The 23060-nt window shown below is 45.5% G+C and overlaps 1 protein-coding gene and 1 non-coding gene across 2 annotated transcripts in view; both read left to right on the top strand.

Annotated features, from left to right (window-relative positions):
* The window catches only part of GTPBP10 (GTP binding protein 10), a 904437-nt gene that overhangs the window by 819614 nt on the left and 61763 nt on the right, over positions 1–23060 (top strand). The gene's annotated exons all lie outside the window — the stretch shown is intronic.
* On the top strand, positions 20979–21132 carry LOC122798947. Its single transcript, XR_006364366.1, has one exon. It is a non-coding gene; the product is annotated as a 5.8S ribosomal RNA (ribosomal RNA).

Here is a 23060-nt window from a genome sequence, read left to right as displayed (position 1 = left end):
GTTTACATTCCTTCAGAACACAAGCTCATGAATGGATGCTTCACAAAGATTTATTTCTGCACAGACCTTCAGTGGAGTATTCATCAGGTAGATCTATATGCCTACCCTGTGAACAGACTTTTTCTATTCTGTTTGAGAGTACCAACTCCTCTGACTTGAAAAGTAGATGCCCTGTCTTTTCCTTAGAAGGCAGTGTTTCTGAGTGCCTTTCCTCCCCGTCCTCTGCTGCCAACAGTTCTGCTCAAGATCAAGCACGACTCTACCAAAATTTTGTAGGTGACTCTCTCTTCTGGCCCAGACAGCACTGTTTTTTCATTTGGCCAGGGGTGATCACCACAAGCTACCTCACCAGGTGGATCTTCCTGCATAATAGAAGTGATCGCTTATCCATCCTCACCTGACTACTCTTCAAATGACACTTTTAGGGTGATAGGATTTTGATTCCTTTTAAGCACCTGTTTTCTGAAGATGGGAATCGGGTTCTGCAGGAGACCAGAAAACGCACTACAAGGAAATCACATATGTCTAAATGGAAAAGATTTTCTGTTTAGTGTCTCTCTCATCATCAGGATCCCTACTAAGTAGGGGTTCCTCTGTTCTTTCTTTGTGGGATCTGCTCCATGCTCGCTTGGCATAATGTCCTTCTATGTCACTGTTGCAATACTCTTTACTATAGGGATTTCCCACCTAGGATAGCCCGACATTCGGCCAGTATACCAAAGCCTTATGTTCATGTAAACTTCCTGCACTGGATGTAGGGCATTAAGGTGACTTGTGGGCACAGTTACCCAGAACTTTTACTGCCAGTCTGAATGCCATTATTGCTTTTCTGTCTGAACGCCGTGTTGCATACTTAGCCATCAGATAAGTGCCCAGTTGAGTTGTTTTTTCTTTCCTTTGGTCTTGTATTTTATTCTCTTTACCTAGAACTTATGTCAGTGTGGAAGGCAGATTTCCCCATGAGGATCATCACAAACAGTGTCTGTTTTGTTTGGGTGCATTCCACAACCATGCTTCTTGTAATATCTGTAAGATATTTGTGCCTAAGATATTAAGAAGTATTTTTTCTTCCCTGGCCATTTATCTTAAAAACTAATGGCTTAAACAGTTAGCCCCGGGTAACATGGCATATTCTTTTAACCCTGAGATACTCCCACTAAGTAAGAAGGCCAAGAAGTCTCATCCAGATTCTTTAGTTGTTCAGCCTGCAGCAGACGTCCCTCTAGAAGTGAACAATAGCTCTGTAGGCCTTTCAGCATCTACATCAGATTCCTCTGCCTCGATCCTGTCAGCGACCTCCATGGATCAGTCTTTTCACACATCCTCTGAGGCTTTGCAGGCATCTTCTCTGGATGTCAAGGGGGTACCATGGTTGATTATCTCAGAAGGTCCTAGAGGGCTTCTGCAGATATTGGTCAGCCATAGAGTTTCTTTGGACCCTGGGATTCACAGCCTGTTCTATTCCACTGCTCCCTCTTACCAGACTGCATATGTGGAAACTTCAGTGGTACCTGAAGGTGGTTTGGCTGCAGCATTAATATCCTCTAGATTTCAGTGTACCTCTCCTTCCTTGTCTAAAAAAGGAATTTGAATGGTGGATACAACAGTTTGCTCTCATCAACCCAGACCTGCCCTTTTTGCCTGCAGTCATTTCTCAAGAACTGTTCATCGATGCCTCAGACGTGGTGGTGGTGGGGGGGGGGGGCCTTCATGTGGTCAGCTGAAAATTCAGGGTCTCTGGCATGCCCCATAAGAAGTCAGACCATAACAACATCAAAGAGATGAGAGCCCTGAGGCTTTTCACCCCATGTTCTCTCTCTAGGCCTCTTGACGTTCTACACAGAAAACACTACAGTGATGTGGTATGTCAATAAGCAGGGAGGCACAAAATCTTACCTCCTCTGCAAGATGGCTCTATAGGCCTGGGAGGTGTCTCTCAGTTATCAGTTAACTCTTCAGACAGTATACATTGCTTAAGAGTACAATCTAGTGGCAGACTCTTTGAGCAGGTCTAAAACACAGGCTCATAAATGGATGTTTCACAAATACATGATTTGAAGTAGTTTACTTCATTTGGTCTTCAACCTGTGGGTTACGGATCTGTATCGGATCCGAACCGGCAACTATTACTAGCACCTGCTCCAAACTCCTCCCCTAACGATAATACACCTCCATTGCCTTCCATCCCCAGATCTCATTTGTCACGAATAGCTTATGCATCGTGATCTCTTGAGCTCCAACTTAGTCAAGTGGGTAAAACCTTTTTGAGTATCTTTTTTCTTAAAAAAATTGTTAGATAGTGTTAGTATAGGTTCCTCTTTCTCCTCCCCTCGCTTGGTGCATCAAGTTAGAGTGTTAGGATAGTTAGAGTAGTTTGTATTGTGTTTTCTGTGTGTGTGTGTGTGTGTGTGTGTGTGTGTGTGTGTGTGTGTGTGTGTGTGTGTGTGTGTGTGTCAGTCAGTCAGTCAGTCTTAGGGTTTCTTTCTCTGATAGTATGGCTGATAAGCCTATCTTCAAAAGTTGCACTGAGTGTGGCCATAACTTATACCATCTTAGTGTGGACTGCAATATATGTGCAGGATTCAACCACTGCACCATTAAGGATAGGAAGGCCAAGTTGGCCCTCAATGGCCTTCTTCCCCCTTCAGAGACTGTTTTCTCGTCTCTGGCTTCGGTCACAGTGGCTGCTGTGGCCGCCTCTCCTTCCTCTCTTCCCCTGGCTTCCCCTCCCTCCCAGGCTGGGACTCAACTTCCTGTACAAAAGCCTGCAGAAGCAGAGCAAAAAAGGGGCAGAGAGAAGGAGAGAGAGTCGAAGGCGAGGGAAAAGCAAAAGAGGTCTCCGGACTTCCCTTCATCAGTAAAAGCATAACGGATCCGTGACTCCCCTCGGCTCTGATCTCCGAGGTTCTTCCCGGAGCCGGAGGAGACACGTTCAGCTTCTAGGGCCTCGGTGCCATGACCTGCCAGGCCGGAGTCCGTGGCTTTGTCGAGGTCCACTCAGTCGTTGTCAGAGATTGATCTGGATAAAATGATGAGGAGGTTTATCTGTACTCAGATCCAGATGGGGGTCTTGCCAGCCCTTCTCCGATCCAACCTTCGGGTTCGGAGTATTCGGATCGAAGGGTGGCTTTGGTCAGGGGGTCGGCGCCGATGGTACCTGCTTCCTTGATGCTGACAGCTACCTGGAGCGTTACAGATCCTACCAGCTCGGATCCGAGCCACTCTCGGAGCCAGACCTTGGGTGTCGGATCCGAGGGAGTGGAACTTTTTTCATCGGCTCTGCCTTTGTCGGGCCAAGATCCCTCCCTCAGAGCTCCACCCACTTCGGGCCCTGCTCCGATTCTCTCTTCAGACCCGGGGAGACCGGCCTCCTTATTGGTTTCTCAGGATGTTCGCTCTCCTTCGGCATTCAACGTGGTAGAAAGGGTTCTCTCCACTGGATCGAGACCCCTCTCTGCCCCCTCGGACTCCACCCAGACCTCCTCAGCTCTGTCTACAGTCCCCATCATTTTACCAGAGAGACAGCCCGAGCTCGAGGAGCCCCAGACGGTTCCCCCTGAGGAACAAGTGGTTTGCAAGGTCCCTCTGGAGAGCCCCACCGGAGAGGTACCTCATAAACATACGTGTAAGAGGAGGCACTTGGACTCCCCTGAGTCCCTCACCGAGGACACGGACTTGGATGATGGAGAAGGTTCCCCTAGGTCACCTCCCGAGGATGTCTCCTTTGGAGACATCATGGAAATCTTGCGTCAACGGGGAGGTTGTTCTGCCCCCAAACCTTCTTCTGACGAGTCCGTGTTCCTGGAGGCTTTCGGCATGGGCCCATCTACTTCCTGGGTGTCCCCTCCCACGGATCTTTTGGTGGGTCTGGTCACCTCGCAGGCATGGAAGGAACCGGACACCATGGAACCTATCCCAAAGAGACCAACAAGATTTTAAGTCCCCCCCCATAGACAGACCAGCATGGAACAAGGGATTCCTATAGATGCCATGGTGGTAGCAGCAGCCACGAAGAAGGAACTTGCTCAGGAAAGTTCCTCGGTTCATCCTCCTGACTGAGAGTCATGGCTGATGGACCGCCTAGGGAAGCGGGTTTACGCTTCAACTGCCTTTTCGATTAGGGCACTGAACTGCCTGGCCCATGTCACCAGACTCCAACGCGACCTGGTAAAGGAGCTGGAGGAGTCTCACCCCAAGTCCGTGTCGCAGGAGGACAAGGCTTTGTTCTCCGTGAGGTTGGCCACTCTAAAAGCAGTCTCCAACATGTCCATGCGACTCCTTTCACATGCTACGGAAGGAGCGTCTGGGTCCGGCTTGTCCATGAGGCACAGTGCCTGGCTCAGGTTATGTCATTTTTCGGAACCCTTCAAGGCATCCTTTACCAATGCGCCTTATGACAGCTCCACTCTCTTTGGTATGACCGTCAAAGAGACATTAGTCCAGAGTGAGAAGGATGGGAAGACACTGTCTGCTGTCTGGATCCGCTTCTCAAACCCTCAAAGGTCTTTTTCCCGGAACCACAGAGGGCAAAAGAAGATGTAGTTCCAGAAGTCACAGTATTCCCGGGACACTCGGGGCTCTTCTTCCTCCAGAGGCAGAGGGGGACAGAATGGACGCCGGCCTAGAGGCAGAGGGGGTCAGAGAAATTTTGGGTCTCGAGAACCTTTCTCAGACAGACCGAGGCAGCAACCCTGAGGGTTTGCCCGACTGCTCTACTCTGGAGGCAGTCGGGGGGTGATTGTCCTTGCACCTAGCGTTATGGGAGTCCACAACTACAGACCACTGGGTGCTTCAGATCGGGTCTATATTAGAACACTGAACTTTCAAAATTTCGAGTGTTCTAATATCGACCCATTTTCAGCGAACGTTAAAAATATCGAAGAAACAGAAAGCCAAATTTTTTCCCTAGGGAAAGAATTCAGTTGTCCGTTTCTGTTGCTTTCGTATTTTCAGCACTGTGGTGGAAAGTTACAGGTCGGGTTCGGGTAAGTGTGCGATTCTGTGGATGTGAGGGTTAGGGGGAGTTAGATGAGTTAGGGTTAGGGTGTGGGTCAGGTAAGTGTGCAATTGTGTGGACGTGAGATTTAGGATGGGGTAGGTGGGTTAGGGTTAGGGCGCGGGTGAGGTGACTGTGCGATAGTGACGGACGTTAGGGTTTGGGTTAAGGTAAGTGGATAGTTAGTGGTGTATGTATAGTTTAGTGTAGGGTTAGGTGTAAGAGTTTAGGTGTATGTGTGTGGATTGAAGTTTGTTTGGTGTGCTTGTGTTGTGTGTATGTGTTTTGGAACAGCAAATTTTTTCCCTAGGAAAAAATGTGCTTTTCTGTATGTTCGATGTTTTAAATTTTCGATTAATAGGGTTCGATATTAGAACACTCAAAATTTTGAAAGTTCGGTTTTCTAATATAGACTCTTCAGATCATATCCAGAGGATACTCTATCCCCTTTGTGGGTTCCCCCAAATCTCTCAGACACCTCTCGGACATAACACCCATGCAAATGGAGGCAGCAGCACAGGAAATTTCCAAGCTACTAGAAAAACAAGCCATCGAAACTGTCCCCCCAGATCAGTCCGGATCGGGCTTCTACTCCAGGTTCTTTTTGGTGGCAAAGAAAACGGGGGACTTAAGGCCCATTCTGGACCTCTCTACCCTGAACCTGTCAGTTGCCAAAGAGAAGTTTCAGATGGTCACATTACAGTCCATCATGTCGTACCTGCAAGAGATCGACTGGATGTGCTCATTAGACCTCCAGGATGCTTACTATCACATAAAAATGCACAGAAGCTCTAGGAGGTTCTTCCACTTCCGGCTAGGAGTCAATCATTACCAATTTCGAGCCCTACCCTTTGATCTCACCACAGCCCCCAGGGTGTTTACCAAAGTGATGGTGGTAGTAGCGGCTCACCTGAGGCTTCAGGGAATTCAGGTCTATCCGTACCTAGACGATTGGCTCCTTATTGCTCCCATTCGGCATCTACTCTCCCAAACCAGAGATTATTTCCTGACTCTTGTCCTGCGTTTGTGGATCACAATCAACGCATCCAAATCTGTCCTACATCCTGTACAGGTGATAGACTACATTGGTGCCAGGATAGATCCTCTTCAGTGCAAAATCTTCCTGACCTTGGAGAGAGCTCTAAACCTGAGGATGTTTGTCTCTCTGATCTACCACTCATCTCCCAATGGCAGAATCAGTGTTAAAGGCCTTAGGCTCAATGGCGGCGATCATAACTCTTCTCCCGTGTGCCTGGTTACACATGAGAATTCTACAGTGGACTCTAGCTATACAATGGTTCCTGTTGAAACTGCCATTGGCATATCCAGTTCAACTCAGTCGAGTCTGTCGGTTGTCCCTCCTATGGTGGATGTGCTGTCCGGACATTTTGGAGGGACGACCCTTTGTTCCAGCCCCGGCCCAAGCCACAGTGACCACGGCTGCCTCCCAACTCGGGTGGGGGGGCATTGTTTGGGCAGGACAGTCCAAGGCCTGTTGTCCCCCATAGAGACCAGCTTGCACATAAATGTTCTAGAGATGAGGGCAGTCCTTCTAGCTTTGCAGACCCTTCGTGCCTTTATTCCTCTGGGAACGATTGCAGTTCAGTCAGACAACATGTCAGTAGTCTGGTATATTAGTAAACAGGGAGGGACCAAATATTATCCCCTTTGTCGCGAGACCATGAGAGTGGGGAATGGGTGATCTCCACAGGTCGCTTTCTCATCGCAATGCACATTCCAGGATGGTCCAACATCCTAGCGGACAGGTTAAGTTGGACCATTCTAATGCCTTACAAGTGGTCTCTGAATATGTCAGTAGCAGAACAGATCTTCAGCGAATGGAGTCAACCTTGCTGCGATCTCTTCGCAACTCCTTCCAATGCGAAGTGCATCTGATCAGCCTAAGGGCTGCAGTATAGGTCACAAGTAACTTTTCAGGTCGGGTTATCAGTATAAAGACTCAGCAAATTCCATCTGGGAATGGAAGACAGTGGAGGTATATTATGGGTAAGGGGGGAGTTTGGAGCAGGTGCTAGTAATAGTTGCTGGCTCGGACCGTAACCCCCAGGGTTGTCCTCACTTGTCTACACTTCAACTGGCATTGTGGGTGATATGGTTTTGATCCCTTTTAGGTTTGTTTTTCTGAGGCTGTGCAGAAAGGAGGCAAGAAAACCTGCAACTAGAAAATCTTGTATGTCTAAATGGAAAAGATTTTCTGTCCGGTGCCATGCTCATATACAAGACCCCTTTTTCAGTTGGGGTCCCTTTGGTCCTCTGTGTGAGTTGCTGCTGTCTGGTTTGACCTTTTCCTCTGCGATGGCCCATTTTTCAGTCATTTCTGCTTGTCTGCCCTTGAATCCTCCCTTGCCATCTCGTTTTGAGGTCAAACAATTTCTTAAAGGTGTCCTGCATCTTAGGCCTGTAAGGAGACAGATTACTCCTCCTGGGGACCTTACTTTTCTCTTGGAAAAATTGACTCTGTCTCCTTTTGAACCTGCAGATTCTGCTTCTTTTCATTGTACCTGGAAAACATCTTGTTCCTGGCTTTTACTTCTGCTCAGAGGGTTTCTGAGCCCCACGCCCTTACAGCTATTCCTTCTTTTTTTGTTTTTTCACAGGCACATGGTGTCCCTTCATACTAAATCCTTATTTTATGCCCAAAGTGGTAAGTGAGTTATCCTTGAGTCAATCAGTACAACTCCCTTCTTCCCGTCTCCTTAGTCTGCTAGTGAGAGGGGTTTGCATTCCTTTGATATGCACACACGTCCCAGGTACTATTTGGATAGAACTAAGGCCAGTCGTAAGCATTATAAATTGGATATAATCTCTAGGGTCAGAGCTGGTTTTACCAGAGCCATTTTGCATGGGTTTGTTGAGGGCATTTCTCAGCCTTCCACGTCCCATTCTGTTTTTTTGAGCTTTTACTCTCCATATAGTAAAGAATACTGCAGCTGTGATACAAAAGGACATAGTACAGTTATGTAAAAGCTTACCGTAACAGCAGATGTCCTTCTATTCATATGCTGCAATATTCATAACATAAGGGAGTCCGCCTCCAGCTGACTCGAATGTCCGGTCAGTATCCAAAAGCCTTAATGCTGCTGGGAGGTATGTACTACGCTGCACTACACAATGCGTACGTCGGCCATAAAGAGACATCTGGTAAAAAGTGGACGCCAGCACGCACCTATCTCAGAACATTTCTGCAACCTGTCCAATTGCCTGCTCCAGACATTCGCTCGTCAGAACAGTTCTGTTCCATTTTTCAGATAAGTCCCTGTTGGGGGGGTTTCTTCTTAAAATGTTTTGCTGCTGCTTGTTTTGTTAGGTTCATGCCAGCTAGGAAAGGCAAGTGTCAGTGTGGAAGGCAGATGCCACATAAAGACGCCCATGATCTCTGCCTCTTTTGTCAAGGCTCAGACCATAACCACACTGAGTGCACCATTTGCAAATCCTTTGTCCCTAAGACCCTCAGGAGTCGGCTAGACTTCAAAAATTATATTTAGAAAATCAGTGACTTAAGCACCTTGCACACAAAATGGGTGTGATGTCGGGCCATACGGATGAGCCTGTACCGAAGAAAGCCAAAAAATTGCAGCCTGAACCTTCAGCTGCACCCTCTCTTCTGATTGTTGCTCCTGAGGCTGGTGAAGGCCCAGAGTCCGTGCCGATGTGCTGGATGCACCTTCAGCGGGTACCACAGTAGAAGCCCTGAAGAAGTCCACTGGCACATTTGTGAGGGAAGGGCAGGCATCCAATCAGGGTGACAAGGGGGAACCCAGGCTCGTTATATCCAAGGGTCCTCGTGGCATCACACAGATTAGGATGCATGAGAATGTGCTTTCCAATATCGATTTTAGACAACTATTCTATGTCCTTCTCTTCACTGTTACAGTATTCACTCCCTTCCTCCAATCACCTCTTGTTTGTCCTGTTTTTTTTTGTTTTGGATTCCCTTCTGGCTGAGGGTTTCCCGTTTTTCTTATGCATTTTTCCTTCTGGATGTGGTTGGGCTCCTTTGTCCTATGGAGACTGTTCTCTTCTTGGGCAATTCAGTTCTGGGTAACTGTTATTGCACATCACTTTTATGCCCCACGTTCTGTGCAGGAGAGCATATGTGTGATATATGGTGCACACAGGATCATTAGGCTTTGGTATAGTGGCCGAATATTGGGCTGCCCTGGGTGGGAGATCCATATTGTTAAGGATACTTCAGCAGTGAAGAGAAGGACATCTACCGTTATGGTAAGATTTTACACAACTGTACTTTCGTAGCTTGGTTATCCACAGACAACTCTGATACTGTCTTGAAAGAACAAAATCTTTCAGAACTTCTGATATGTTTGCTCATTTCTTGTGAAGGTAAGAAGGGAAAACCTGTGTCAAAGCAGACTATTTCCAAATGGTTGTCTCGAGCTATTACCTTTTGTTATTCCAACCACAACAAAACTATTTGAGGTCGGATCAAGGCCCATTCTACCATGGCCTTGTCTTCTTCGGTGGCTTTTACTAAAGAGTTGTACTCTAGAAATATTCAGGAAGCAGCAACATGATCATCTGTACATAGCTTTACAAAGCATTGCCAGCTAGATTCTTTCTCCATGTCTAGGTCAGGCTTTGCTAGGACCATTCTCCAGAGGCTCCTGGACCCTTCACCTTCCACCACCCCTTTGTTATAAGCTATGTAATCTGCACGTTTAGCATAGGCTACTGTAGCAGTATTTAATATGAAGAACATAGTACAGTTGTGCAAGTAAACTTACCATAACAGTAGATGTTCAAATGATCACTGCTACAGTAGCCACTCCCTCCCTCCTTCCCCCTTTGTTTTTTGGTCTTTTTGTTATGCCAGTGTGTGAATATTTGTTTTTTTTTTTTGTTTTTTGTTCCTAGCAATGTCCTGTCAGAGCTCAGCCTCCCTGTCGACATGAAGTCTCTGAAGGACTTGACACCAAAACCAGTATTTTAGTCAATTCAGTGTGAGCTGACTAAATGTTGGGTCATGTGGAAGGTGAAGCGTTGGAAGCAGTCTGGCTGTTATATTTTAAGCAGGATATAACCCATATAGTTTAGGCTACTGCAGCATTGATCATTCAGACATCTATTGTTATTATCAGTTTACTTGCACAACTGTACTGTTCAGCTTTTGCTATCTGTGAATTGCTGAATTATAGCGATTAAATGTTTAGCAATGCAGTTTACAGGACTATAAACTAATGATGCAAAGGTAAACACTATCGACTACCTACCTTCATCCGTCCCTACTGTATGTCTCACCTATTCTTACAAACCTAAATATACACTTAAAAGTTAAACTCTGCCTAGTACAGTAAAATAGCCAAATTTTAAGCCAGCCTTGCATATAGGACTCATCGCTGCTCTTCCCTGAAACAACTAAACTGGCTTGAGAGATCCATCTGTTTAACAGGCTCGCATCTTATTACCGTACACAGTTGTATACATGTACCAGAAGAAATGTCAAGCATTAAAAGGTACCCTGCAGCACTACCTTTACTTAAAAATAAACTGTTAGTAATCAATATGTCTAATAGAAACTTACAATATTCCCACTATGTATCTTAACTGTGGAAGCCCATCTCAACATACTGAAAACAGACCTTGACGCTTTCCACTTTCATACCCTTACTAAAACAGCAACTAAACTGCATGTGGTTGTACCCCCTTTTCTATTTATGACCTCTGTCCCCTTTTACACAACAAACATTTCTACTGTTGCTTCTCCATTTCCTTTCTGTCTTAATCGCCACTTTACATTTCAGTTTTGTTCTCGCCTTCCTACTTTATCTATATCCTTCAAATACTCTCCACCACTTTCTTATAACCAGGTTCTATGTCAGAATGTACCCTAGTATTCTGACCCCCACTATTCTTGATTCATTAGCTATACAATGTCTGTCTGTCTTCTAGCTTTAACTCTCTTCTTCCAGCTGACTAATCTTTCATACTCCTTTCCTCATTTTTCCTGTAATGTCTGTAGTGTAACCCTTCTTACCCATGTCTTACAAATATATCTAATGTTTGCTCATCACATATTGCACATGAACTGTTTGTATGATAAATGTTTTCTACATGGAATTTAATATTGTGTATAATGTTGCCACAGAAGAAATGCCTGTTTTATCTTAGTATAGTGTCACTAAAGATAATTTACCTGTTTGTATCTAAATGTCTTACTATTTAATCTATCTTTGTAAAAAAAAAAAATGTTTTTTCGCAAAATCTTAAATGCATCCACTGGAGCACTTCTTCTCAGGCCCCTGCTGAAAGTGGCCTTTGTTCACTCAGCAAAGACAAAATAAAAATAAAATAGTAAATGATAGCCTTTATATAAATGAGTCAGCTCATTTCTTTGCATGCAGCACCAAATTTGCATTAAGTCTTGGAGGGAAATTAGCCCTCTGCTATTTCAAGAAGACTGGTCAATATTCTATTTGCTTCACACTTTTCATTTTCCAAGTAAGCACTAATCCATAATGATGTTTTATAAGAGGCAGTATATACAGCTCAGTAAGGCTAAACAGAGGAGAAAATTGTCATATCAGAGTTATGCAACTTGACTACATTTTATGCAGGATATGAAATCTGTCTGAATCATTTGTAACTGGCATTTTAATCCTCCATGATTTGCCAGAGTAGACAGAAAAATACAACTTGTATTCGAGACAGACTCGTAATATTTATAGGGCAAAAGTCTGAACATTCTGCAAAATTCTAGATAACTGAGAATTATACAGAGATCATTTTTTTATGTTTATAGTGTTACAAGTAAAACTAAATGTGTAGTTTCTTTAAATCACCATTACCAAATAATGTATGATTGTTGATTCTGCATCACATAACAGTTAAACATTTAATGAAATAGCAGTTGTAAGCTACCCTAGTTTCTGATGAGGTTCATCTAGGGTTGCCACCTTCCTTTGTGGCGAAAACTGGAGTAAAGCCACACCCGTCACGTCACCAGTAACCCTGGTCACATCCCACCCATTTTGGGACATCACGATGACATCACTCGGTGGGGAACGCCCTATTTTTTCATTCCTGCTGCCTGCTTTCGACTGATTTACTATGCTTTTCTGTAAAAAAAAGCATAGCAAATCAGCCGCTTTACAAACTCCGATAGTCTGTTTCCTTTCTGAAACAGAATACCAGAGTTTGTACAGTGATGTCCTTCAAGAATGCAACTGCAGTCCTGACATATGGGTTGTCCTGCCTCAGGCAGCCCTTTGGTCAGCCAGATTTCAAAGTCTGGGTCCGGCGTCGGCTGATGTCGCCTCTTCCCCGACGTCAGAGCGGCTGGGGTATAAAAGCATCAGCCGACGCCATCTTCTTCAGTCTTTCTTGCTGCGCGGTGCCCGAAGCAGAAGCAGTTCGCAAGTGCCGGTCGGCCAGCTCCTGTGTTTTCAGATACCGAAGTCATCAAAAAGCTAAGTACCCCATTGGGGAACCTTTTCTTGCCTCAGCCGATGTCAGATAAATCTGCAAAAGTTAATAATTGCTTGTCTTGTGGTAAACAAATACCTCATAAGGACTTCCATTCTTACTGCCTTCCCTGCCTCGGCCCAGACCACGACGTCTCGGCCTGTGTTGCCTGTGCTTGCTTCAATAAGCGCACACTTAGGCGCCGGGCAGAATTTGCTGAAGACTTTTTTGGGGAAAATTACTCCTATATCATGCCGTCGGAACTACCGACAGCACATATTTCCAAAAAACGGAAGGACCGGGACCGACATTCGCGGCCCGCGACTTCCACCGACACCACGCTAAAGCCTACCGCGAGTGAATCGGTCTCTTCGGAGGCGGTAATTCAACCGCTCCAGGCCGACGACACCGCTTTACCGCACACTTCGGTCCCGGAGGCTACCCCGGTGCCGGTTGTTGATTTTCCTCCTGAAACCGAAGCCCAAGATTTGCCTGACACCATACCGGTGGACAAAGTTACTCCAGCACGTGGGGCAGCTAGGCCTCCTGTGTCTATGTCCATCAAGGCCTACACACGTGCTAAGGCTGCTAGCCAGGCTAAGTCTCACCCTCCTAAATCTTTTTCACAGGGTCCCACTTCTGATAAACAGATCATGACTTTATCTGCAGATCTAATTTCTTTAATAAGGGGCTCTCAGGCTCATCCAGACAGAGGTTCTCAGCCGCCTTCAGACAAAAGGCCTAGGGTTGAGCAGGCAGATACCCTTTCCTCAGATGAAGCCTCTGGTGAGTCAGGCCTTTCAGATTCCCAGGAAGAATCCTTCCCGGCCTACGAGGATTCTGATGCTGATGAATCCATTCCCTCTGCCTCTCCTCCTGAGGATATTTCTTTCGGGGAAATTCTCCACTCCATGAGAGAGCATTTTCAGTGGCAGGGCCAGGATTTCTCCGACTCCAGGAAAAGGCTTCGGACTTTCCTTAAGTTACCCCAGCACAGGCCTTTAGCTATACCCCCAGTGTTAGATGTATTGGATGATGTGTACTCAGACTCCAGTACTTCTCCTGATTCTCTCCCTCCTGCCCCTGTCAAGCCAGACAGATATTACAGGGTTCCTGAAACTCATAAACATCTCTTTAAGGCCCACTCTGTTGATCTAGAAACTATTTCTCAGGGGCTCAAAGGAGCAGCCACTTCCACGGCCAAAAATCCTTTGCCCGCAGACAGGGAATCTAGGTCCCTGGAGAGGTGGGGTAAAAAAAGTTTATACCTCAACCACCCTTGCCATGAGGGCACTTAACTGTCTTTTTCATATGTTTCAGTATCAGGATTTCTTGATGGATGATTTGCAGAAAAAGTTAGCCTCTCCTGGGCCTTTAGATAGAATGGCCTTGCAGGATTTGGTTCATAATACTCAGCAGGTTAGCAGTCATTTTCTTCAGTGTGGTTATGATGCATTGGAAGCTTCATGTAGGGCAGCTATGACAGGGGCCGTCATACATAGACATGCTTGGTTGAAAGAACAGACATTGCCAAATCATGTTAAAGTAAAGCTTCTAGATGCACCTCTGGAAAAACACAAGCTATTTGGTGCTAATGCACAGGGTGTGTTGAAATCAATTGAGGAAAAGGCTAAATCAGTACAAACAGTCAAAGATTTCCTCCAGGTTCAGCCACCAAGGTTCAGCAGGAATTGGCCTTCGAAGAATTGGTCCTTTCCAGACACTGACAAGTTCCAAAGGGGAAAAAACAGGCGTGCTCGAGGTAGAGGGCAATACCGAGGCTCCTACAGGGGCCGCCAATGGCAACCACCAAATCAGAGAAGTGGCGCAGGGACTTCTACTGCTCCACAGAGACAATCACAATGACTTGACTTTGACACCACCGACCAAGGCTCAAAGAGAAGCACCTTTAGGCGGAAAATTATCTTTATTTTCAAAAAATTGGCACGTTTTTACAAAGTACAAATGGATTTTGGACATAATAGACAAAGGTTACAGGTTCCACTTCCATACCTTACCAACAAGACAAGGCATGCCAAACCTGCCACAAAATCAAAGGGCAGAGGCACTCAGACAAGTTTCAAAGCTGCTACAAATCAAAGCAATAGAAAAGGTTCCTCCTCAGGAACAAGGCCAGGGATTCTACTCAAGACTGTTCCTTGTTCCAAGAAAAGAAAAGCAATGGAGACCTATACTGGACTTGTCCGCTCTAAACACTTTTCTCATTGTGCCAAAATTCAAAATGCTGACGTTACAGCAACTTCTTCCCATGCTGGGCAAGGGGTCTTGGCTGGTTACTCTGGACCTCAAGGAGGCATACCTGCATGTCCCAATCAGACACAGCTGCAGAAGATACCTCAGATTTCTTGCAGGGTCAGAGCATTATCAATTCTCAGCATTGCCTTTTGGCTTATCTACTGCACCCAGAGTATTCACGAAATGCCTGGCATCAGTAATTGCACATTGCAGACTTCAGGGGATACAAATATACCCTTACCTGGACGACTGCCTTATACAAGCAGACAGCAAGCAAGCCTTGATAAGAAACTTGGACTATGTCATTCACTTACTACAGGCTTTGGGATACACAGTCAACATTCAAAAATCAAGACTGCTGCCACCCCAACAAATAATTTTTCTAGGAGCCAAACTGGACACAAATTCACTAATGGCTTTCCTCACAGAAGAAAAACAAGAACAATTACCAGATTACTTCAAAAGCCTAGCAAAGCACACCCAGATGACTGCAAGGAAAATCCTGCAGGCCCTGGGTTTCATGGCATCTTGCATTCTTCTGATTCCACTGGCAAGACTACACATGAGAAAACTACAATGGTACCTAAAAAGTTTATGGTCTCAACACAGCCACAACTTAGAAGCAATTATTCCACTCATTCCATGTCTACAAAAGGAATTTTTGTGGTGGGCACAAGCAAGCCAGCTAAACAAAGGCATGTCTTTCAACAAACCTCAAGCAAGCCAAGCCATTACAACAGACACCTCAGATCATGGATGGGGGGCGCACATGGAGGGCAGATGCATTCAAGGGCAATGGGCACCCCGGGAATTGCATCTACACATCAATCAAAAAGAGATGTTGGCAGTGATTCATGCAATCGAGGCCTTCGGAAAATTTCTTCAGCAAGGTCATCTGCTAATAAAGACAGACAACACCACTGTTATGTGGTACATAAACAAACAGGGAGGCACCCATTCTTACCCCCTCTGCAGACTAACAGTGACTCTTTGGGAAAAGTCCCTGAAACTGAACATACAGTTGCAATCCCAGTTTGTTCCAGGCAAGGACAATGTTCTGGCGGACAGTCTAAGCAGAGACATTATGGACCCGCACGAATGGATGTTGCATCCAGACATTTTTTCACAAATAACTCATGCATGGGGAAGGCCGGACATAGATCTCTTTGCCTCACACCTCAATCATCATCTGAAGAAGTTCTGCTCAAGGACACACCATCCTCAAGCCTGGAGAATGGATGCTCTCTCCTTCAGCTGGAATTCTCTAACAATCTATGCATTCCCACCTCTACCATTAATGACGAAGGTGTTACTGAAGATCAAAGCAGAACAACCAAAAGGCATTTTGATAGCTCCAGACTGACCAAGACAGCACTGGTATCCATTACTAAGGAGTATAACTCGCACCAAGCCGTGGCCCCTGCCTCAATGGCCTCTGCTTATAACTCAGCACAATTACAGGACTGTTCATCCCAACCTGCAAACATTGCAACTGACAGCTTGGAGGGTTCCATGACTTCTCCCCATATCTCTCTCTCCAAAAAAGTTCAAGAGATCTTACTGGAAGCACGCAGGCCTTCCACCAGAAAAACTTATTCAGCCAAATGGAAGAGATTCAGCATCTGGAATGCCAACAAGGGTCAGGATGCATCAGTAATGAGCATCCTACAGATACTAGAATACTTGGCAGAAATGCTTCACAATGGCCTTTAGTATTCTTCCATAAAAATACACGCTTCAGCAATTTCAGCAAAATACAACTGTGATCCACCTGTGTTTTCACATCCTTTGCTAAGACAGTTTCTAAGAGGGATAAAGAATATCAAACCTCCAAGAAAACCACCAGTGCCTGCATGAGACCTCAACTTCGTCTTGGAAAAATTAACTCTTCCTCCTTTTGAGCCAGCAGCATCTTCAGAATTGCAATTTCTCTCCTGGAAAACAGTTTTCCTGTTGGCAATTACTTCAGCAAGAAGAGTCTCGGAGATACAGGCCCTCATGGCAGTACCTCCATTTCTCATTTTCCATCAGGGCAGAGTCTCTTTAAGAACCAATCCTTTATTCATGCCAAAAGTGATATCCAGGGTTTCTCTAAATCAAGCAATTCACCTGCCTACTTTCTTTCCCAATCCTCAAAATAAAGGAGAAAAGCTTCTGCACAAGCTTCTGCACACTTTGGACATACACAGACAATTGCGCTACTACTTGGACAGAACAAAGGCCAACAGAAATTCTGACCAACCATTTGTAGCTTACGCTGCTAGAGTACAAGGAAAGGCAATTTCCAAACAAACAATTTCAAAATGGATTGGAGACTGCATCAGATTCTGCTACTCTTTCCATGGAAAAGGTGTGTCAGCCAATATCAGGCCACACTCCACCAGAGCTACAGCCACCTCCACAGCCTTTCTAAGAGGGGTAGCTACAAAGGACATTCTAGAAGCTGCTACATGGAGCTCCGTGCATACATTTTCCGAACATTACAACCTGCCTTTATATTCCAGATCCCGAGCAGGCTTTGCTTCTGCAGTCCTGCAGGGCATTTTAGCTACACCATCCTTATCTTAGATCCTACCATCCCCAGCTTGGCTATGGTATTCAACCCATATGTCAGGACTGCAGTTGCATTCTTTAAGGACATAGTACAGTTTTGTACCTACCATAAATGTAGATGTCCGATAGATATGCAACTGCAGTCAGATTTTCCCTCCCTCCTACCCCTCTGTAATTCTCTTTTTTTGGGTCCACTCCCCCTTTTTCAAATTAGCTGGGGATATCTGTTATGGTGTATCTGTTTATTACTGTTGTGCATGTCTGGAATTTTTATCCATTCTCTAAATTTAGCCTTCCTTGGAGGGCACCTGGCATCTGGGGCAAGAAACACTGAAGAAGATGGCGTCGGCTGATGCTTTTATACCCCAGCCGCTCTGACGTCGGGGAAGAGGCGACATCAGCCGACGCCGGACCCAGACTTTGGAATCCGGCCGACCGAAGGGCTGCCTGAGGCAGGACAACCCATATGTCAGGACTGCAGTTGCATATCTATCGGACATCTACATTTATGGTAGGTACAAAACTGTACTTTTTCCAGACTACCGGAGAATCAATTTGATTTCCGGATAGTCCGGAAAAAAAACAAGGGGTGGCAAACCCAGGTTCATCAGATCAAGTAGGTATCATCTTAGAAGTTCTTGATTATTTGGCTGTTTGTTTCACTGTTCTATTTTGCACTTTTACTACAGTTCTTCCCCTATGGGCCCAAGTTATTGCTGAAAAGGGTCTAAGGACCCAGCTCACCTACCCCGGTTTGGGGATATGCCTTTGCTTGTCATTTTTTTGTGTGGAATGTTCAGCTTTTTTGATCCTGAATCTGAACTTTGGCTTTATTTGCCTTTTTTTTGTCCTCAAATCAGCCTTCAGATTCTTTTTTTGTTGATGTGGGGGAGGTGAGGTTACCAGTTGGCATAATGGTTAAGGTCTTTGCCTCCCAAGCACAAGATATAAGGTTCAAACCTGACTTCTACCCAATACCTGTTTGGAGTTTGGATGTTCTTCCTGTGGCTCTGCTGGGTTCCTCCCACCTCCAAAAAAAATGCTGAGTGTTTCCATCTCAAGCTTACCAAAGAATGGCGCTCTGGACAACAGCGCATACTCTGTAGGGGGAAGAGTTGTATAAACTAACTACATTGGGCATCTACTGTGGTGCACAGTATCCTCGTGATAGGAGAACATGGAGCACAGAGTGTGCGCTGTAGCAAGATGAGCCATTCAATGGTGTAAAATATGGCTCTAGATGATTGTCTTGTTGACTAATGCCGCAAAGTGGACATGGGTATTTGCCCGTGATAAGTAGGTTGAGGACCCAGCCTACTCCGACCTATGCCAGGGACCTATGATAACAGTGGGAGGGGAATATGTGACCCTATTAGCCAGTGTGTGCCCGCCATAAAGCCCTGGGTCAGTAAGCTGCTGGCTGGCCAGTTTCCACTTGCCCAACTTGGGTTACATGGAATGTAAAACCAATCAACCTGCCAAACATGAATTAAGAATTGCTACAATCATTGGGTAGACTCACTGTCTGGAAGCAGCCTGGAAGTGGATGACATGATTTTAAGGAGGAGACTGGACATCATATGTATCCAGGAGACAAGAAGGAAGTGCAGTGCAGCAAAGCCACTTGGTTTGGGATCCAGAGTCTACTACTCTGGAGGGGGACAGTCTAGAAATGTTGTGGGAATTGTAGTGAGAGAGAGACTTAAGAACACAGTGAGGGATATCATCATTATTAGTGACAGACTCATAGCAATCAGACTCCAGCCTTTTCATTATCTCAGTCTATTCCCCACAGCAGGGTTGTGATAATGAGAAAAAAATGCTTTCAGACAGCAGTTGCAGGACCTACTAGATAAAACGGGTCTATGTCAGATAAACAAAATCTCAATCTGTCGAACGCTCATATGAGTGAATAATTATAACATCAAAATTTGTATTGTGGGGGCTGTGCCCACCACACCCCCAGCTAAATATATATTCCATCTATTGCTTCTTCTCAACTATCTGTATCACTTTTTAGAGCAAATGAACTCTCACCTTACTACACACGAGCAAGTGGCCAGTATCGCAGTCTGCGCTGTGCTACCTAAACTGCAGCATTTGGTGAAGACTAGGTCAAGTTGGTGCCAATGTTTTGATCTTGGGTGTTGCCACAAAATAGGGTTTTACATTGAAGATGATGTTGGTTATGCAGAGGTCATGTTGGGAACAAAATTCAATGAGACACTGTCTGTTTTCATTCATCTTTCCTATTCTGATCTGCCCCAGAAAGGATGGCCAGTTGTGATGGACAATGCCAACTCCGGCAGTAAAGTTACCAAGAATGAATAAAGGTTCATGGGAAGGGATGTCACTGATGGCAGCACTACATTTTATTTATTTAAAATTTGTTTACTGGGATAGTACAACTGGGTGGCAGCCTGTTTTCAGTGGAGGACCATGGAGAAAAGTTCCAAAGATAGTTAATATTAAAATACAACAGATACCGTTTGCAATACAAAAAATTAGCAACACGGATTTGCAAAAAATATTTAGGAATGCTAGTTTGAGTGTATCATAATGACTAATAGTTACCCACAACATAAAAAGTACATTCAGATAGAATGTAAAAGAAAATAATCAAGCAAGACAGTATTTGGTTGAAGTCAGATGAGGAGTACGAGCAAAAATTTGAACTGTAAGGGAAGTTATGAAAAAGGAACATCAGGTGAGAAAGAGGCAAGAGCCTAAGATATGTAAGAAAGAGACTGTAGTGAGGAAAGTATCAAGTAGAGTAGAAATAGGAGAAGGGGGAGTGGGAAGAAAACGAGAGGGGGCAAAGGTGAGAGAGTGGAAAGAAGTTGGAAAGGATGAAATATTACAGATGTGGAGTGGGTAAGGAGGAAAGTAAAAGAAGTAAGAAAATTGCATATGGTGGATGAGGTGTAGAAGCAGAGTAAGTTGAGAAACTAATAGATTGGGGAAAGGTTTAACCAGGACAGATACGTTAACAAAGCCAGTTGTCGTTGAGGTAGAGTCTTAGTTGATTTTAGGAGTGAGTGTAGTTGGCATTAGGGATGAGGGATAGAATTCCATATTTTAGACATGTAGTTAGAGTAGAGAATCCTTGGCTTTATTGCTGGATTTACAGACCTGCACTAAAGATTTGTGAGAGGAACGAAGTGGGCGAGTTCATCATAGAACTAGTCCTTGACTTCCTGGGTAGAAGTGCAAGTAGGAGCATAGATGCTGAAGATGTTGACCATGGCCACTGGTGTTTGTAGCTGAATTTTCAGCAGTCTCGCATTTCCCATATTTGTTGGTATGACTGAACCAACAAGGTTGTTTCTGATTGCGAAACCAATATCATGTTCCCTAGTCTCTTCTGGAAGCTTTTCTTACCGGAAAAAGAAAAGTCCTTCTTCTTGGGACATCCATATGATGACAGCTATTTTTCCTGGAGAGCCACACTGCCTTTCTGTAATCTGCTTAGCTCATTGTTAATGACTGCTGTCTTCCAAGCATCACTGATGTTCTGTATCTTCCATAATTTTTTTATTTAACATTTGTTGACAGGGAAAATCTGACTAGGAGAGAGCCTATTTTCAGTGGAGGCCCAAGGAGAAACGCTCCAGACGCATGTCTTTGGAATGCCTGAAGTAATCATCCTTATGTTCCATGTGCCCAGTCTGCTTGTCTCTCGGTGCGATACCAACTAAGCAGTGATGCCGACAGCAACAGAGAAGACCATTACAACTCTGAGAGGTGGATCATTCGGCTTGTGCATTGAGGAAGAATGCATCTAGCTGAGAGAACTAATGTGAATTGCAGGACACATTGATCATCGGCACTTTGAACGCACTTTGTGGCCCTGGGTTATTCCTGGGGCCACACCTGTCTGAGGGTCGGCATGCCTTCCATCGCCCCCAGGGGCTGTCCCCCCCCCCCAGCGAGGGTGCATCTGGGGTATCGAGGAAGCCCATCATAGGCTCTCCCTCCATTCCCCAGGGCAAGACGCAGACAGAGAAGAGGAGTCTCTGCCATCCTGAGCAGGGAAGCCTGTCTTCACTGTGGACTGGAGGGCAACAGCGTGCATCTGTTCTACCCCTGAAGGCTGCTCCTTAGTTGTGCAGCCAGATGTCCGTCCACCTGGTTCCCATGCAACGGGGTGGCATTGGCCCTTCACCACCACCCAGAGTCTGTCACAGGGAGTGGGTGCAGGTCAGAGGAAGGGCAGCTTGCCCATCCATCCCTGTAACCCCCCCCCCCATGACCATGCTCTGAACACAACCTCTGATCAAATGTGGTGACCCAACGAATTTAAGCAAATTACTATGTGGAGGAAAAGAAACTAACCAGGATTCCCTCAGTAATGGGGAGTTAAGAGCTCAGTGCCGAATCCCTGTCCCAGCGACAGACACAGGGAAATGTGGCGTACAGAAGTCCATCAACTTGGTGCCACCCAGGGGACCCAAGTCCTTGTGATCGAGGCTTAGCCCATGGATGGTGTTTGGCCAGTAGCTGCTCCCAGCACACCAACATCAGGTTTGCCCAGAGTCGGGTTGTTTGTGAATGCAGCTCAAAGTGGGTGATAAACTCCATCTAATGCTAAACACCAGCACAAGACCAGTAGCTGACAAGTACTGTAAGGAAAGTTGAAAAGAACCTTGAAGAGCGAGTTCAAGAGGGCATGAAACCATTCAGAGGTAAACAGGTGAGGTCCCTGCTTTCCTCCTGAAGAATTCATCTCCCCTTGGGATGGCAGATCCCCCTCTAGTGGAGTGTTACAGCCTACAGCATCAACTGTTGCCTTGTCCCGGGGTCATGGGAGACAACTGCCACTGCACCCACCCCTGCCCTCGCAGTGGGGCCTGTGGTCCCCCAGCTCCCAGTGGGACTGTCAACTGGTCGTCTGGTGGTTTATTTTGTTGCTTTTTTGTTTTTCCAGATGTATGGTTAACAACACATCAAACGAAAGAAAGTGTGCAGGAAAAAGTGGGAGATAGAAAATACAGACTAGGCTAGGAAGAAATACTGGTTGACTAACAAATAAGCTAAGAAAGGAGTTGCAGTAGCAAAAAACAAGGTTCTCTAAGCCCCACACATCCAGTGGAGCAAGTAGAGCCCATTGAGATCAAAGGATCCTGCCAATCATCAAAAGCAGCCCCTGGTGCCTCACTCTACAATAGCTGAGTGCATTGGCTTATTAATTTTAACTGCTGCTTCCCATGTTGTGTCACTGAGGCCTAGGCCAAGTGAATTTTGAGGAAACAGCTGAAGCCCAGCAGCAGGTTATCCCTCTCCATGCCACTGATGTAATCCAGGGGGAAAAGCAAGACCAGTACAACTTAGCATCAGTTTTGCTGGAGGAGCTGCCAGAGTGAGGTCAATTAAAACCTTAAACTACCTTCGGTGTTCCATCTCTGGATTTTTCCTTTGGGTTTACTGCTGAAGTCTTCATCATGACTAGGTGTTGCTGCAAAGTAGCAGAGGTTTTAAATCAGAGTTTACCTTCTCCTAGATGGGCTGCCTTCGCAGACTGACAGACCTCACCTGCCCGAAGCAGCTGGTTTTAAGGCACCAGTCACCCACCTTTGCCCCTTCTCCTGTTAATACAGATGGTTTTGCCAAGCTTAGAAACTAAGCCACACATGAAGGCCAGGAGCTGGACTTGGGTTGTCAGAGACTATTAGAGACATATGCCACAGGAGCACTTTATAGATAGTGGAAACTTATCCCCACTACCATCCCTGGCTATGACAGCCTTTGAAACAACTGAAAATTCTATCTGTAACGCAGCAATATCTGTCTCTGGGAAGAAGATAATCAAGTATGT

The sequence above is a fragment of the Protopterus annectens genome, chromosome 3.part1 (genome assembly GCF_019279795.1).
Source record: "Protopterus annectens isolate FY-2018-M chromosome 3.part1, PAN1.0, whole genome shotgun sequence".
In the NCBI taxonomy this organism is placed as follows: domain Eukaryota; kingdom Metazoa; phylum Chordata; order Ceratodontiformes; family Protopteridae; genus Protopterus; species Protopterus annectens.
The sequence above is the reverse complement of the archived record's forward strand: the minus strand, read 5'-3'. Positions and strand labels throughout refer to the sequence as shown.